General features: G+C 47.2%; 2 long non-coding RNA genes across 2 annotated transcripts; both read left to right on the top strand.

The window, feature by feature from the left end:
• Positions 1-1,731: 1,731 nt before the first annotated feature.
• LOC135828511 (uncharacterized) lies at positions 1,732-8,907 on the top strand. The gene is made up of 3 exons (XR_010555691.1): positions 1,732-1,832; positions 2,753-3,046; positions 8,786-8,907. It is a non-coding gene; the product is annotated as an uncharacterized LOC135828511 (long non-coding RNA).
• Positions 8,908-9,982: 1,075 nt separating this feature from the next.
• LOC135828623 (uncharacterized) lies at positions 9,983-17,572 on the top strand. The gene is made up of 4 exons (XR_010555730.1): positions 9,983-10,119; positions 13,371-13,409; positions 14,430-14,453; positions 17,479-17,572. It is a non-coding gene; the product is annotated as an uncharacterized LOC135828623 (long non-coding RNA).
• Positions 17,573-18,038: the final 466 nt, after the last annotated feature.

The following is an 18,038-nucleotide window of genomic DNA, read 5'->3' as shown; positions in this document are numbered from 1 at the left end:
ATTCGCCACTAAGGTGCACAGGCATAGTGGTGGCCTGCGGATGCGAAGGCTAGTTTGTGTGTTTCTGAACATTCAAGCGATGCCGACGCGGATCCCGCGAATATTATTATGCCAACTGTTGCTAGCATTGCATGGCGAATTGCATGGCGAATTGATCTTCAGCAACACGAATTTTGTCATACCTGAACAATCATGCACAATACGGAGCAGCTAATGACTTAGTGGGTATAAATGTGGATAGTATGATATAATTTAGATTGCAATTATTTGCAAAAGTGCAATGAATAATAATACCAAATAAGTAAACAGCTTCCTCTGTGGCAAAAATGCGATATTACTCATAAAAGGACACACTTCAGGTTCATTACAAACATCTTGTATTTCACCTGACGAGAAGGCTTGAAAGTATACTTGTGAAGACAAAAAACTTTAAAGATGTTTGTAATGAGCCAGAAGTGTGTCCTTTTTATGAGTATTAATAATAATACCTGTAGAAAGGAAAAAGACATTATGGATACGAGTTAAGAGTAACTCTCCATCACTGTAACATGATACTTTATACAGTCAGAAAGTGCAATAACTAGGCACAAAACTGACAGAGTACTGAGACATTCGACATCCTGACACCTAGCTTCAACACATCTCCGTAGCGCTAACCGACAGCCTTCCAACTTGGAAGGTTCAAGGTTATGGAAAGACCAAAGAGGGGAAGGCAAGCGCAACGGAAACAATCAAAAGCTACAGTCCCAACGGAACAAAGAATGTCGATTGTTACTGGACGATGACGAGACCAGTAGGATATTTGACAAAGCGGTCTAACTACAATTCGAAGCAGCAAAGCAGCACACCACCCAACTTGGGTGGGTCATAAATATCAAAGATGAGTAAAGAAATGGGAAGCTTTGCGAAAACGAATTGTACAAGCCGAAAGCCAAACTCCTACAGTACTCCTCATGCTTGACATTGTGATGGACTAGTTGACTACAAAACAAGTTGTTTCACACGACTAGTCCATCACAATGTCATGCATGAGGAGTACTGTAGGAGTTTGGCTTTCGGCTTGTACAATTCGTTTTCGCAAAGCTTCCCATTTCTTTACTCATCTTTGATATTTGTGACCCACCTATATCCTTGTATATCCTTTTCAATTTTTTTGCAACATTGTTGTGTGGCTGTTATGAGATTTTTTTTAATGATATAAACATCAGCGGGGAGTTTGCAGACTACAGAAATTGCATGATTTTAGCGTATAGCTCCATCTGCTGATCGTCCTACTGTGGATGGCAAAGCTACACACTCTTCTTAGTATTCATAAGTTGAGGGAATGGAAAAAATGGGACAGTCTGAAGAAAAAAATGACTCTTACCACCAGGAATCGAATAAGGGACCTTTGCTTGAGGCCAGCAATGATCTAACCACTGAAATTTGGGATGGCTGTCACCCCAGCCGAGACCGTTCAACGTGTTCCTCAGACGTCGAAACTCACACTTCCTGTGACACTGAACGGGCTGTTGGGATGCAGCCCTCACTGTATCCACACACTACCTGTGACACTGCTTACTCTCTCTCTCTCTCTCTCTCTCTCTCTCTCTCTCTCTCTCCCTCCCTCCATCCCTCTCTCTCTCTCTTTCTGTGTCTCTATCTCTCTCACTCTCTCTCTCCTTTTCACGGTCGCTCTCTATCTCTTTGTCGCACTCCCTCTCTCTCCCTCGTTGCAGATTTCATCTGTGAAACCGGTTCTCATCAATGCTCGTCAAACAGCCGGTGTTTGGTACAAAGTCAGGGCCTCACCTGCCAGTGTGCCCATGGCTTCTCTGGGCCAACATGCACAAGTGAGTGACAATCCATCCATGATGCATGCATGTTGCCATGACAATCCATCCATGATGCATGCCTGTTGCCATGACAACGTCTAATGGCAAGCTGCTCTCCGCATCATAACAGGATTTAATAACAAGATTCCGGCCTGTCTATCAATAAAGAAGCAATTCCTCCTCCACCCCATGCGCTCTCTGGCTGAGCTCATGACCCAGCAGCTTGACTACAGGTTGTACACTCCCACAGAGAAATATGGTTTTCCTCCTTGCAGCGGTGCTTCGACCACTAACTTCTCGTCAGGGAAGAATAATGCTGAGAAGACGAATGCTGAGAATACAGAATTAATTGATTGCACACATCGCTAGCGCTATTGTTCTTATCCAATAACTATTGTTGAGTTCGAAACAGGACGGCTGACGACACATTATCCAGACATTACAACGGGAACAGGTAGGTTGGGGGAACGACATTTATTATAGACGACGAGACAAGAGACCAAGACGAACGAAACGACTACATTGAAGAGTGAGAAAAGAGATCAAGTCTGAACGGCAAGATAAAGGGCCTGGGTAGCTATGGCAAATATGGGCACGCAAGTAGCTACCCAGGCCAACGGAACAAAAGGAGACAAAAGGTGCGTACGCAAGTGCATGCAGGCCAGCTAGAAAAGGTACGGGAGGAGGTACCTAACACTATTGTTGCTGTTTTTGAAACGGTCATTGTCTCTATTCTGAACGTCTAAATCCTTAATTTGTTTCCCATTTCCCTGTAGTCACGACACTCCACTCATGATTGTGACAAGAGAACGTTTTGGACATACATGTAATACTACTTTGGTTGCAACGTTTGTGATATGAGTGCGCATTTGATATTATTCATCGCCATATTAATTGATTGCCTTGCCCACTACTGGTGTGTTTCGTCCTTTTGCTAGGTTGGCATGGTAACATTGGCCAGTGCCAGGGTAACGAGTACATTGTGGTGTTGCCGGATTACTCAGTGTATGCCGAGAAGAGAACGGCGGAACAGGCAACAGCGGCGTGCTCCGCTTACGGACTCTACTTGCCACCGAGCAAAAGCGTGTGTCTCCTCTCCGCACTTGCTGCCTTCGCTCAAAACGACAGTCATGAAAGTTTCTTCATGAACAATGCCAGGACTCTGGTTTATTACCATGGCTACCAAACCAGCCCGACTGGTCCTCAAGACAAAGGACGGTTTGTCTGTTCAGGTAAGTGGCAGTGAACCAATAGAGAGGTTCCGGGGTACGATTTTCCGCGCCAAAATCCGTATCGGCACTACAGACTTTTTCGAGGCGTGCTCCATACGATTTTTTCGGCACAGAGAATCCGTGTGGACTGGCTTTCATACGAACCATGTTTCGTATGGAGATTTTGCGTCATCGAGTGCAGAAAAAATGTTCGCGTACAAATTTGGTACGAGAAGATCGATTTTCCGCGGGAAGTTTTGATTTCGGTAAAAAATTTCAAAATAAAAAGGCATCGCACTAGGAATAGGACGTGTTTGCGATCGTAACCTAGGCAATGACAGCAAAGACATGTTCCGTACTCTGGAACATTTCACTGTTCGAAAACAAAGTATAAAAAACCGAGCGCCTCTACGGATTTTGGCACGAAAAATCGCACTTGCTACCCGCAGTAGTAATTGTGTGTGTGTGTGTGTGTGCGTGCGTGCGTGCGTGCGTGCGTGCGTGTGGTGTGTTTTGTGCTGGAGGTGAGTGGAAGGAGATTTTTGAGCTCCGGTTTTTTAGAAGTTTTCTTCCACGGGCTGGTCTCCAGCTCCGGCTGGGGCCAGCCCAGAAGAGTTATAGACTCACAGTAAGTAGAGTAGCTGTGCTGAGCGAGGCAGCCGTCATCTTGCTGCCGCGGACGAGGACAATTCAGCGTCGACAACATGGTCACCTCGGATATGACCACTCGCGCTGACCCTCGTCCGCCTGAGCGCGGAGGAGTTGCAAACCCCCGCTCAGAGCTTAGCTCGCAGCATGCACCAGCCGCTCGGAGGTTCGTGCTGTCTCTGGGAACCTGGAATGTGAGGACTCTTGTTGAGTCCGACGGCGACGTGAATACGGCTTCAAAATTTCAAAAAAAATCAAAACATTTGTTGCGGGAGGAGAAGAAAATTGACCTGGTTTGTCGGCAGCTTGGACGTTGCGGAGTGGATATCGCAGGTCTGCAGGAGACCCTTTGGTTCGGCACGGCTCAGTACAGCGTTGGCGACTCTCTCGTGTTGGCGAGTGGACGCCCTACTCCGACTGCGGATGACTCTGGACGTCGTGGTGAAGGTGTGGCGATATTGCTGCGCGGAAAGTGCAAAGACGCCTTTGTCAGCGGCGGTTCGGAATGGAAAGGACACAGCTCGCGACTTGTCTCCGCGAAGGTAAAGTTCGAATGTGGTCGTAATCGTTCAGTATCTTGCATTCATATCGCTGTTGCGTATGCACCAACATTCAGTAGATCACGTGAGGAGAAAGCTGCGTTCTATGAAAGTTTGCAGTCCTTCCTTGATAGTGTACCCAGGAGTGACCAGTATGTCAGACTCGGCGATTTCAATGCTCGTGTTGGTGTTGGTACTGCTGGAGACGAGTGGAGCCGCGTAAGGGGTACACATGGACATGGCGTCATGAATTCTGCTGGAGAGAATTTACTAAACTTCCTGGCCAGAAACAGTGCGCTCATCTGCAACACCTGGTTCAAGAAGAAGGACATCCACAAGCACACGTGGCACCATCCCAGGTATGGGCAGCCTCATTGTATCGACTACTGCATTATTCCAGAGTCATGTCAGCGTCAATGTCTGGATTGTCAAGTTCTCCGCTCTGCGGAGTGTGACACCGACCATAAGTTCCTTGCCATGAGATACCGCTTGGCGGCGGTGCCCAGTTTCCGCAGGCAAAGTAAACCAGCCAACAAACCCATCGCTTCCGCAGTCCTAACGGCTCCCTCCAATGATGAAGTGCGAGCAAAATATTCCACTAGTCTTGATGCTGCCTTGGTTCAGAACTGGCCAGATGAGCTATCTGTGGACGGATGCTGGGCTGCGTTGAAAACTACGGTGGCGGACGTCGCTCAGAAATGCCTTGGCAGAGAGCGGCGCAAACAACCAGACTGGTTCCAGGACAATCGACCGAAGATTGAGGCTGCCCTCCGTGAGCGAGACGATTGCTACCGAGCCTGGATGTCGACCAACAGGGCAAGTGATCAGAAGCTGTATAAAAAGGCCCGAAGTTCAGCTCGCCGTATCGTTCGTCAAGCAAAGCAGGACTGGCTGAGAAAGCAGGCTCGGGACTGCGAACGCTTTAGTCTAACATCTAAGGGAGGCTGGGAGTGCGTCAAGAGGATCCAGACTGCACTTGATGGATTGCAGCCCCGCAAGACAGCTGCTATCAAGAATGCGCAGGGTGTTGTGTGCGAGACACCAGAGGCAACAGGTACGCGATGGCGGGAGCATTTTGACGGTGTCCTAAACGTGATCAGTGATTTTGTCCCAGATGCCATTGCTTCCATTGGGCAGCTACCGATTTGGCTTGACCTTGAGAACGCCCCAGCCTGCAGCGAGATACACCGTGCTATGCGAGCACTTCAAAATGGCAAAGCATGTGGCCGATCAGAGATAACAGCGGAGATGCTCAAGTGCGGCTCTGAACAGGTGCCTAGGTTGGAGATATTGTTGGCTGAAGTTTGGCGGACGGAAAGGGTTCCTCAGGATTGGGCAGGCGCCATCTTAATCCCAATTCCCAAGAAAGGTGATCTTAGTGACTGTGGTAACTGGCGAGGCATCGCGCTTCTAGACGTGGTCGGCAAGCTGGTGGCAAGAATAATAGCGGATCGCCTGCAGCTGGTTGGAGAGGAATACCTGCCTGACTCCCAATGTGGTTTTCGCCGTGGTAGGGGATGCTCAGACATGGTGTTCTCAGTACGCCAGGTTGCCGAGAAATTGCATGAGCATTCATCAAAGGGCTTTGCGGTGTTAATCGACTTGCGCAAAGAATCCGATTCAGTACCTAGAGCAGCCATGTGGAGGGTTCTCTCCAGGCTCGGCGTGCCGGATAAGCTGATCTCCATCATTCGGTCGTTCCATGAAGGCATGTCTGCATCCATTCGTCTCGGCGCAGATCTGCTCGACCCTTTCCCGGCGGGAAATGGCCTACGTCAGGGATGCACTATGGCCCCGATCCTGTTCAACTTATTCATGGGTGCGGTTGTGGAAAAGTGGCATGCTACCATCGCCAATGACGAGGATATCGGTATCCAGGTGTCGCAGTTTCGCAGAGACTGCTTGTTCAATACGCGTCTCAGAGAGTGTCGCAGGGTGACTATCACGGAGTGTCAGTTTGCGGACGATTCATCACTGTTCGCCAAAACCTATGGCGGTGCTGAAAGGGCCTTGGCCACGTTTCGACAGGTTGCAGCATCTTTTGGCCTGTCAGTCAATCTGGGCAAAACTAAGTTCATGCCTATGGGCGTTGGTGTGGTGGCGTCGGATATGTTGCCTTTGGGTGGAACCGTCGAATGCGTGGACAGCTTTCGCTATCTTGGCTGCCAGATCACTCCTCATGCTAGGAGTAGCTTTGATGTCTCTCGCAGGATCGCCGCAGCTTCGGGTGCATTTGGCGCATTGAAGAAAGCTGTGTTTGCGAACTCGGAGTTTCCTATCGGTCTCAAGCGTGTTGTGTACGGAGTCACTGTGTTGGCAGTACTCCTCTATGGTGCTGAGAACTGGACACCGAGGCAACGGGATCTCCAGCGTCTGGAGTCGTTTCACCTGCGATCTATACGCATGGTCCTGGGCATCAGTAGGGCGCGCCAGATGGACGAGCACGTGACAACCCTTCAGGTACGGCAGTGGTGGGGTGACATGGAGCAGGTCTCTGACAAGGTCCGGCGCCGTCGTCTCCAATGGCTGGGCCACCTGGCTCGCATGGATGACCGTATTCCCCGCCGATTGCTCTTTGGTGCCTTGCCGTCTAAACGACCTCCACATGGCCCCCGGAAGAGGTGGAAAGACCCAATCAAACATGACCTGACGGCGGTGTCCATTGGCATGAATGAGTGGCTTGAAACAGCAGATGATAGGTCTGAGTGGAGAACCAGGTGTCAGGATGGAGTCTACAGTGTGGTATGCTCTCGTGTACAAGTACAACCTGCCGTGAAACCACTCCTGTGTATGGTCTGCACACGCCGTTTCAGCCGTCCTCAAGACATCGCTAGACATAGTTGCACATCCAGTCGCTCCGCAAAGGCAAAAAACAAACAGTGAAACAGCCGTTCACGTCCCGCCGGACTCGCAGGGCCTCATGACGCGTCCCGGAGACAGCACTCCTCCAAGTCGCCCCGTTTGGGGACACATAGCCAATCGTGGCAGTGGGCGAAGGAAGGAAGGAAGGAAGGAAGGTGTGTGTGTGTGTGTGTGTGTGTGTGTGTGTGTGTGTGTGTGTGTGTGTGTGTGTGTGTGTGTGTGTGTGTGTGTGCGGGTGTGTGTGTGCGTGCATGCATGCGTGTCACAACTCGCATCCTATTTTTCAAATCGTGTATGAACGAGTGGTAAATTTTCGTGTTAGATGAAATTTGGGTCAGTAAATGCCAGCTCACTCTTCTACTGCCTTTTCGATTGTCACTTATTTTTTTGGAGAAGGTGAAGGATTGTCTAGGACCTTCCACTGAGCGATAAATCAGAAGATAAAGTGCCAAGAAAGAAACAAAAGAGACACATTGTTCAAGGCGACATCCTCTCAGGTTCACGAAGGCAAAAATCGATGAGTACGAAGACTCGCGTATAAGTCCAGGGCTTGTAATCTTCACCGCTTACATGACATTATAACCCCTGGGAGTTGGATAAGCTCGGTGATCAAGGGTAAGGCTAGTTTAGCTTGGCGTGAGCTGAATAAGCCCACCTCACCATGTACCCGCGCTCTCTAAAATGACTGTGTGACAGATAAAGGCCAGCTAGTCGCAAGCCTAGGGTTGAATACGCCCGGGCATATTTTTCTCATGAAAACGGCTTCTCACTCCCAAACCAGACTAGCTATACGCATGCACCACTCTCACGTGACTAGCACTCTCGTACAGACGGAAATAGATTCTTGCACTGTCTGACAACGCATATCTTACTCTTGCATGCACCACATACCATACATGTCACCTACATCACCACATACTCACACATACACTTGACCATAATAATTATTATAACATCAGAAAAGGCAAGAACCAAATACGACAATTTGCGTAAATATAAATCGAATCAAACTTACCAACATTTCAACCGATGCATGCCAGGGTATGTAGTGTGGTTTGTGTACAAAAAGCGGGAAAGAAAGAAATGGGATTCTTTGGCAAGAAAAAAGTCACTTTGCAGCTCTATGGTGCAGACCAGGCTAGAATCAGTGGTGATCAATTCATCAGCCTTGAACGCTGTCGAATGATGTAATGACAAAAACAAGTTGCTATGACTAGGATCAAGAGTACATGCAAACCAGAGTGTGCAGCTCGGATGGGTTGCTGTCACGGCGGAATTCCGTGATTACATCATTTTATTGATGTAGTGCGTACAAGCAGGATTCAAGCAGGTCTCTTTCTGCACAACTGCAGCTCAGTTGTACGCACTACGCCATTTCCCGCCTCAGATCTGCGCCAAATATGATGTAATCACGGAATTCCGCCATGACAGACACCCATAGCAGAAAAGGCCCCAAGCTGTACACTCTTGGTTCCATGTAGTCTTGCTAGGATCGCTTGTTGGCTATCATCAATTCAGGAATGCACCTTTTGCCATAGAATTTTGCATCACGTCAAAAATAACATGCCACCTCTATTGATTTCGGAGCAGCACTCTCAAAACTTAATGGTTCCTCTGATCTTCTTTTCAATTATCCACGTGTTTACTGTCTGCTTGTGTAGTGAGTCACTTTTGCACTCTTTTCCTGCCAATCCTCTTTTCCTGCACACAGCTGACGTCTCCAGAAAGAAAATCGTCTCTAACATCTGCAATGATGTAATGTACTACGTTCCGAGAATAGCCTCTTCGACTTTGCCATCTGCCATGCAATGGACTACTGCTAAGTTAGCTTGCCAAGGGAGTCTAGTTAAGACTTCCACTTTATCACCGTGTGGTGTTTTGTTTGCGAAAAAAGTAAATACTTTGTTTGGAGTGGATACATTTAAGATCTGGTCATCTGAACAGGATGTGTCCATCAATCTCAGAGCTCCTGCAGGAGAGAACTCGACAACACGAGAATCCTCTGCAGCTACTTTCCTGCCACTGTGTCAAGGTGAGATATGAGGTTGTGTGTGTGTGTGTGTGTGTGTGTGTGTGTGTGTGTGTGTGTGCGTGTGTGCGTGCGTGCGTATGTGCACGTGTGTGCATGTGTGTGCGTGTGCATGTGTGCTTGCATGTGTGTGTGTGTGTGTGTGTGTGTGTGTGTGTGTGTGTGTGTGTGTGTGTGTGTGTGTGTGTGTGTGTGTGTGTGTGTGTGTGTGTGTGTGTGTGTGTGTGTGTGTGTGTGTGTGTGTGTGTGTGTGTAAGAAGTGGTTGCGGGACAATGTTGTGTCCGACATGAAAGACCGCCAACTAGTGGACTGATACGGCCTAGCCCAGGATCTCAGAGAATGGAGAACAGCATGCAGCTCCAGTTCTCCAACCGAGCTTGTCACCTTAGACTTCGTTTGCAGCTGTGGAACGAGGTATTGCTGCCGCCAGGACTTGACTTGCCACACTGTTGGGGTAGGTAGCTTTGACACTAACCAGACAGACGGCTAAGCCAAGCCAGTGCGAGGGAGTGTAGTTCTTAATCTCCAGGCAGCTAGCTGTGTAGGCCTTTGTGTGCCAGTGGAGTTTCACACCTTTCTCACCTCTCTCTGCTCGCTCTTTCTACTCAACTCTGCTAGTTCTTAGTTTTTCTTTCTCTTTCCGTTTTTCAACTTGAACGGTATGCTTTGCATCGTCTACGCTCCGGTGTTCCTTGTGTGAGTATAGTCTGGGTTTGGTTGGCATGTCGAGCTTAGTTGGTTGTGCTACAAAACAACCACATGTCTCCTCAGTGGAGCATAGAGTCATTAGGCCAAGAACAGGACTCGATTGTTCTAACATTCCAACTTGTCGTTTTCTCTTGTCTTTTCTGGTGCATTGCAGAAGCTTGGTGTGGACAACCCACAATACTAAATGGGCAGGCAATGGTAACTTCTCGGATAGCCCGGTTCAAGTGCAACAGTGGCTTTAGGTTGGCTGGAATGCCATTTTCGGTGTGTGCCAATGGGACATGGATGTTCAAGAGAGCATGCATACGTGAGTGTGTTGCGCTAGGTTATGTTACAGTAAAACCTGGTTTAAGCGACCTCTCGGTTTAGCGACTATCTGCTCTTAACGACCGTTTTTTTTTTCATGCACGGACAGTTCTACACAGATACTGTGGGACCTGGTTCTAAAGACTACTGGTCTCTAATCCTTTGCGGTGCATCAGTCACTAACAACCGCTTTTCCTTGCACCGTGGGGTGGTCGCTTCAACAAGGTTTTACTGGATTTTTATTCCAGTAGCTATGCAGAAGACGTTACTTCAGTAACGTCTGGCGCTAGCCAGGGTCCACACAGCTTTAATTTGGTATTTGCTTGCTTGTTTGTTTGTTTGTTTGTGTGTTTGTGTCACGCCTGGAAATCCCAAGCTCTCCCGTATTTGTCCCGTATCTGTCCCGTATCTGTGACTACAAATGCTCTACAGGATTGTACATAACAGCTGGCCACAATATTTGCTGGCTCCAGTATCTGTCCCGTACCGTCCCGTACAAATAGCTGGCCACAATTGTCATCGTATTATGTATACGACTCCCTGATGTAGAGGGAAATTTGAAAAGAATAGGGAGACGAGGAGGAAATGAAATTAGAATGGACGGTAGTTGCCGAATAGGTGATAGGATGCGTCAGCAAAAACATACTTTAGAAAAGAGATCCCGTCGTCTCCAAAACAAGCGTGAACGGGCGATTCAGCGCCGGTCACAGGAAACGTCGGAAGAGAGATCCCGTCGACTCCGGAACGCCCGTGATCGGCAGAGCCAGCGCCAGTCCAAGGAAATGTCAGGACAGACATCTCGTCGACTCCAAAATAAGCGTGAACGGGCGATTCAGCGCCGGTCACAGGAAACGTCGGAAGAGAGATCCCGTCGACTCCAGAACGCCCGTGATCGGCAGAGTCAGCGCCGGTCCAAGGAAATGTCAGGACAGACAACCCGTCGAGTCCAGAACGCCCGTGATCGGCAGAGTCAGCGCTGGTCCCAGGAAACACGAGGACAGACATCCCGTCGACTCCAGAACGCCCGTGATCAGCAGAGTCAGCGCCTGTCACAGGAAACGCCAGGACAGACATCCCGTCGACTCCAGAACGCCCGTGATCGGCAGAGTCAGCGCCTGTCACAGCAAACGTCGGACGACACAAATGCAGGAAATGAGCATAGGAGGCTTAAAATCGTGCTGATTCGCCTCGTGCTGCTGCAGCTGCGCACATGGAAACTCCAACCGGCCAAAGTTTAATGGCAGCAAAAAGTTTCGTTTCGAGATCGGCCAAAGTTTATCATCGGCCGAAATTTGTTCATTTTCAGTATACGGAGATAAAAAGAAGGAGCAAACCAAAAGTGGATGAAATTAGAGAAAAATAACAATCCGCAATAAATTCTCATATTCAAACTGATTGAAACGTTTTTGCAATACAATGAGATGGCCAATCAACGGAAAATTTCCATCAGTTCTAGTAACATGTACAATGAGCTAGGCAAGAACCATAAAAGCATAGCGTAGGGCCCTGAGCTTCCAAGCTCTCTCGTTTTACTTCACCATAGGTACAGGCAATGCTGCAGCCTTCTTGCTGTGGATCAGTATGATCATAATATCAGCTTAGGATCACTACAGGAAGTGGTTTCAGAGCTGACAGCTCTTCCCCATTCACTCTTCAACCATATCAAACTCTTTTACTAATCAGATATTAAAACAGAGAGGTTCCAGGCTGTCCAAGAGAGTGTTCAATGCCGAAAGGTAGAGCTGGTTCAAACAATAAGAGGACAGAAAAGTGCTTTAACTCTGAGTTTCACGCACTAAGCGATCATCAGAAAACAGTACTGCTTTCCGATGATCGCTCAGTGCGTGAAACTCAGAGTTGAAACACTTCCTCTGTCCTTTTATTGTTTGTTCCAATCAGCTATTACAATGTTTGGGCACACTCACGTATGCAGCATACCAGCAGGGGTGTAGCAGCCGGTCCGGCCGGTCCGGCTTTGGCCGGACCACTTTTTCGCCCATAAGTGCCCCGAATGCAGGCTTTTGCACCCTAAATTCAAATATGTCCCGGGGACACCCCCAGACCCCCTCCAACCACACCACCTCCAACGGCGGTGCTACGCGCCTGACCAGACCCTATAGTGCTCACTCATAGAAAAATCTTTGCACCGCGAACGAACGGGCACGTGTTTTTATATTGCATAACCAATTCGGGATATCACTTCGAATAACAGTTACACACCTGATGACCTACAAAACATTGTAGGTAAAACTAAGCCTAGCGAGAGTGCCTGGGCTTTCAAGCACTCTCACTATTATAAAAACTGACAAGGTTCAGGGAGTTGAAATCGGAAACGTAAGAGGAAAAGTGTGACTACAAAAGTGTGACTGCAACCATACTTGCATGTGTACTTTACCAAGAGCGGCTTCTATTCAAATCGTGCTTCTGTGTAACAGAGCTTGGAAAAATCGGCTTCTATTCGAGTCATGCAAACCCAGGCACCCTGATGACACTAACGGCCACTGCTGCTCTACCACCAAGCCATGTTTGAGTCACTAGCCCAGCAGTCACCAGTCACCATTTCCACAGAGACTGATCATAACAATGTTTTTTTAATAATACATAGTGAGCATGATGATGCAATGGCCCACATACGCAACAAGGCCAGGAGTCCTAGCATCTAGGGAGACTCCACGAGGCTACAGTTCTCGGTATGATGTGTGTTTCAACCCTGGATAGTTCCACATGATCCGTGCTCTACGCAGCTTGCAAACGTGATCATGGCCATCATGACCTGCTGACTACTAACCCAGCCCAGTAGTAGTAGCTGTGGTAGTAGTATTTATTATTTTACTTGGGTATACCCAACAGGCCTATGGCCTTCTTACAGGGTGCCCAAGGAGAAATTGTGACCAGCTAGCACGAAAAGCAGGCAGAGTACGCTGGGATCGAATGTTGCTTCACCATTTGACAGGAGTCATAAATCAGGGCTGCTCTGAAGGTAACTGGAAAAGGCTGTGTGCGAGCGAAACCTTCATTGTTTGGCTTTAAGGTTGCCAGTGTGGCGGTTGTCCTTTTATGCTAGGACTCCCTGCATGCAACTGCAGAATATAATTATGCACAACGAAATCAGGTTCACAAGGGTTCAAAATTCCCTCCATGTTTATGAACATCCATAAGGATTACTGTTAACTGATTCTAAGACAAGCCAAGTCATCTTTTCTGTTTACTTACATCCAGTATCTGCATTTGTTTGTTTTTTTTTGCGTCCAGCTTTGAAACAAGGCGAACTACCAGTTCCCAAGATTTCCCGTGAGTTCAATTTTCCTGTGTTCACTTCTAATCATGTGATACGTGATGCGTTCTAAGACTTCTTGAAGTTGTTTTAGAATATCATTATCAGTGTCAGCCACCTTATGCACACTCGGCCCTAGTATATTGTTACATACGTGCATAGTGTAATGGTGTGCTGCAAACTGCCCAAGAGAGCCGGGCAAAAGAAAAAAAAAAGGTCCTGCAAGTCCTTACAATTAGGTGTATTCTCTATTTGTTTGTTTTTTGTTTTCTACAAAGAACACAAACCCGGCTCGAGACAAAAGACCGAACAAGAAAGATAATGTACAGTTAAGCCTGGTGCAAGTGACCTCTGGTTTTAGCGACCATGTGCTTTCAACGACCGTTTTTCAATGCATGGCCAGTTCTACACAGAAACTGCACCTGATACAGCGGCCACCTGTTTTGCTCGACCAGTGACCGAATTTTAGTGTACCAAGTGCCATATTGCACCTGCACACAGCGACCAAACCTAACAAAACGTGCCATCTTGGCTGTCAGGGTTGACTGGAACACGGTTGAAGCGGGCTCTGACGCAAGTGCATGCAGTGGACAGAAGTGACAAGTGACAATGCAGGACGCGCTGCATGCACTGGAATGAGGTGTGCTTTGCATGCACGAAAGTAGTCTATGCTCTACACCTGTCAATATGAGTACATGGAAGTACAATCATGCACATGCATGTACACAATCCGATATGCCACTAAATGCGGGCACGGATGTATGGGATCTGGTTCTAAACGACCGCTTTTGCTTGCACCGTGGGGTGGTCGCTTAAACCAGGCTTTACTGTACCTCTTACTGTGTCAGTGAGTTTAGAGGGGGGGGGGGGGGGAGGCAGTTGCCAGGTTGTGGAAGACAGGGTAATTCTGAAGGTTTACCTCTCTTGGACAGGGGAAATACAACTTTTCTCTAGTGTTTCTTCATTCAAAATTCTTTTAAAAATGCTGTTCCATTTCATGACTACGTTATGGCAATTTGTCTGTTCTTTGTTCACAGTTCACCTATATCCGTCAGCTCTCCGTAAGTACATCATGGCGTCACGTTTTCAATTCTATCAAATTTCCCGGAATTAGCCCTAAGAGAGGTACCTACAGCTCTGCATTTGAGACCCTACAGTCCATTTCAAAACTATAGACGCGTACCTAGGCAAAAATCGTTATGCCAGCATCTATACCACATAAAATCTGTGATCACTTTGTGCATAATTTTTTTCCAAATTGGGCGTCTGTTATATCAATCATTTAGAAACTATATGAGAGTAATTGTGGAGCGGTCCTGAGCAATATTCCGAAAACTATTCTCAAAACGTTCCAGCCAAATTTGAAATATTTCAAAAACCCGACGCGTCTATAGTTTTGAAATGGACTGTAGGTCGGCAGAGCTCCCTAAACCTCACCACCTCTGCCACGATTCAGGTTGCGCTTGCTTCCCTTAGCTACATCTCATGTTTGGCATTTAAGTGGTCTTTGTAAAAATAAATAAATAAATATGATTAAGAAAGGAAAAGGACAAAATGTTATGAGTTATGACAAACTGTCCACCAATGTAACCAGATCTTATACAGTCAGCAAGTGTGACAAAATGGCACAAAACTGACAAGGAGTACTGAGACATTTTGCGACCTGACACCTAGCTCCAACACTGACTGTATAATATCTGGTTACGTTGGTGGACAGTTTGTCATAACTTGTAACATTTTGTCCTTTTCCTTTCTTCATCATAACTTTATTGGCTCACCATCCGAGTTCAAACGAGAGAGCTTGGAAGCTCAGGGCCCTACGCTATGCTTTTTTGCTTTGATGACCTAGACAAAACAAAGCATAGGGATGTTATAAATTCTTAAAAAATTCTTTTTTTAAAGACATAACCTGGGATTCGAGCCCACGCTATCGCGCGCCCTCCATGCATCCCCCGATACACTTCGCATACATACTAATTCTTCCAAGTTGCTTCACGTTATGATCTTGCATTTGAAAGCCCTATTTGAATATGCATTGTGGCCAGCCGTCTTTGATGGTACGGTACGGGATAGGTACGGGACAGGTACGATCGAGGGTAATACAACACCGTCTACCGCCTTGATGACGGCAAAAAAAGCATAGGGATGTTATACATTTTTCAATTCTCCTATTTTTTTCAGCCATATCCTGGGATTCGAACCCGCACTATCGCCCTACATGCATTCCCCCATACACTTCGCATTCATACCCATTCTTCCAAGTTGCTTCACGTTATGATCTTGCGTTTGAAAGCCCTATTTGAATATTGCGGCCAGCTGTATTTGGCCAGCTGTGTTTGATGGTACGGTACGGTACGGGACAGATACGGGATAGCGCCAGGCGTGACACAAACAAACAAACAAACACGCAAATATCAAATTAAAGCTGTGTGGACCCTGGCTAGTGCCAGACGTTACTGAAGTAACGTCTTCTGTATAGCTACGGGAATAAATAAACGAAAGAGCTTGGAACCTCAGGGCCCTGCGCTATGCTTTGTTGCCTAGCTCCTCGTGCGTGTTGTTAGAACTGATGGAATTGCTTTTTCCTTTGATTAGCTACATCATTGTATTGCAAAAACGTTTCAATGAGATACTGAAGTAACGTCTTCTGCATAGCTATGGGACCGGCGCTGACTCTGCCGATCACGGGCGTTCTGGAGTCGACGGGATGTCTGTCCTGACGTTTCCTGGGACCGGCGCTGACTCTGCCGATCACGGGCGTTTATCTTCTTCTTATTATTATACTGACGGCAACTAACATCCATTTTGATTGCATTTACTCGTCTCCCTACTTTGTATTTCTTTCCAGAAAATCTCCCCATACAGCAGGGAGTCGTTTACATAAAATGACTCCCTGCTATACATATACATGACTGTATAAACGTTATAATTATTATGCTATCCGCCTACATGCGATTCCTGGGCTGGTCGACAGGCGGCCCAGCCAGCCTGCTAGTGGGATCTCGGCCTCGCACACAAATCCACACAAAATGTTACTGAACTGAATGCATTCCCCCGATACACTTCGCATATATACTCATTCTCTTGATGGTACCGTACTCTTGATGGTACGGGACAGGTACGGGATAGCGCCAGGCATGTCGATGGCACAAACAAACAAAAATATTGTGGCCAGCTGTCTTTGCTGGTACGGTACAGTACGGGACAGATACGGGATAGCGCCAGGCGCGACACAAACAAACAAACAAACAAACAAACACCAAATTAAAGCTGTGTGGACCCTGGCCAGCGCCAGACGTTACTGAAGTAACGTCTTCTGCATAGCTACGGGAATAATTCTGCAATGTGGTACAGTACATCCATGGTTTACATGGTTTCCTTGGTTTCCATGGTTTAGGTCCTAGTAGCATACAGGCAATCTCTGGTCGCATTAGTCAGTCAGCTTTTATACACGCAATGTTACATACATGCAGTCATCTCTCCTGCTCTTCATGCCCTCTCAGTGTGCATGGTGCTATCCTCGGTAGCCATTACTCAAGTCAAAAATTCCAAACAACAAAGGGGTTACGGCTACTTATTACTTATTACTGATAGTATTCCTCTTGAAAGCTAATTGTATGGCATTTCGGCTTTATGTGTACTTTATAAATATATCCTAAACACCATTTTAAAAGGACAATGATACAGGGCACATATTTCTCATCTGACAAATCAAATGACGGTTGTGCGTCTAGTGGCAACGTCAAGCCAGTGCATTCAGTCTGAGGCAAATAATTGCTTCGCTTCCAAAAGAGATATGTTGAGAAGTAAAAGATAATCCCTAATGTGATGTGACCATAGCTCTGAAAAGGGTCCATTTCACATGGATTCCCAGGTATTTTGATAGAGTAATCATCTAGTGAAAGTCTTTTTTTCAGTTTCAATGGGATTGTTTGTAAAGAACTATGTCTATGTGGGTGTATATCAAGCAGATTTGCATACGGGAAAATCTTGCGACGGCCGTACATGGTGTGTGCCCACCATGTCCCAACTATGGCAAGATGACGTGAGTATGTTCATCTGTTCTGTGTGTGTTCACTGCTACAGATCAGGATGCATGCAAGGGAACCTCTCACAGTTGTCACAAGGATGCGCTGTGCTTAAACACACACAGCACTTTTACTTGCACTTGTCTTCCAGGATTTATCGGCGATGGAAGGCACTGTCAAGGTCGATTATTTTATCGGTGTGTTCAAATTCTTAGCGCTCACAGCAACACCACAACCAAACCTAGTTGAACACGGCTTAACATGACCATGCAGAACACACAGGCTGCTCACAGCACATCCAATGCAAGTCAGTTGGGGTGTAAAAAAACACAGTAACGTTAGCTGGATTCATGGCCGCATCATGTGTTGAGGAACACATCAAGCAAATACTTCATCAGCCTTGCAAGCCGTTGAATGGTGTAATCCCAGCACAAGTTGCTATGTCTAACATAGCTGTTCGCTATCATTTCTTCCGCGATAGGCAGGTCTGTGGTCTGAGGTCTGAGGTGTGTGTGTGTGTGTGTTTGTGTGTGTGTGTGTGTGTGTGTGTGTGTGTGTGTGTGTGTGTGCGTGTGTGTGTGCGTGTGTGTGTGTGTGTGTGCGTGTGTGTGTGCGTGT

This window comes from Sycon ciliatum, chromosome 12 (assembly GCF_964019385.1).
Source record: "Sycon ciliatum chromosome 12, ocSycCili1.1, whole genome shotgun sequence".
Taxonomy (NCBI): Eukaryota; Metazoa; Porifera; class Calcarea; order Leucosolenida; family Sycettidae; genus Sycon; species Sycon ciliatum.
The sequence above is the reverse complement of the archived record's forward strand: the minus strand, read 5'-3'. Positions and strand labels throughout refer to the sequence as shown.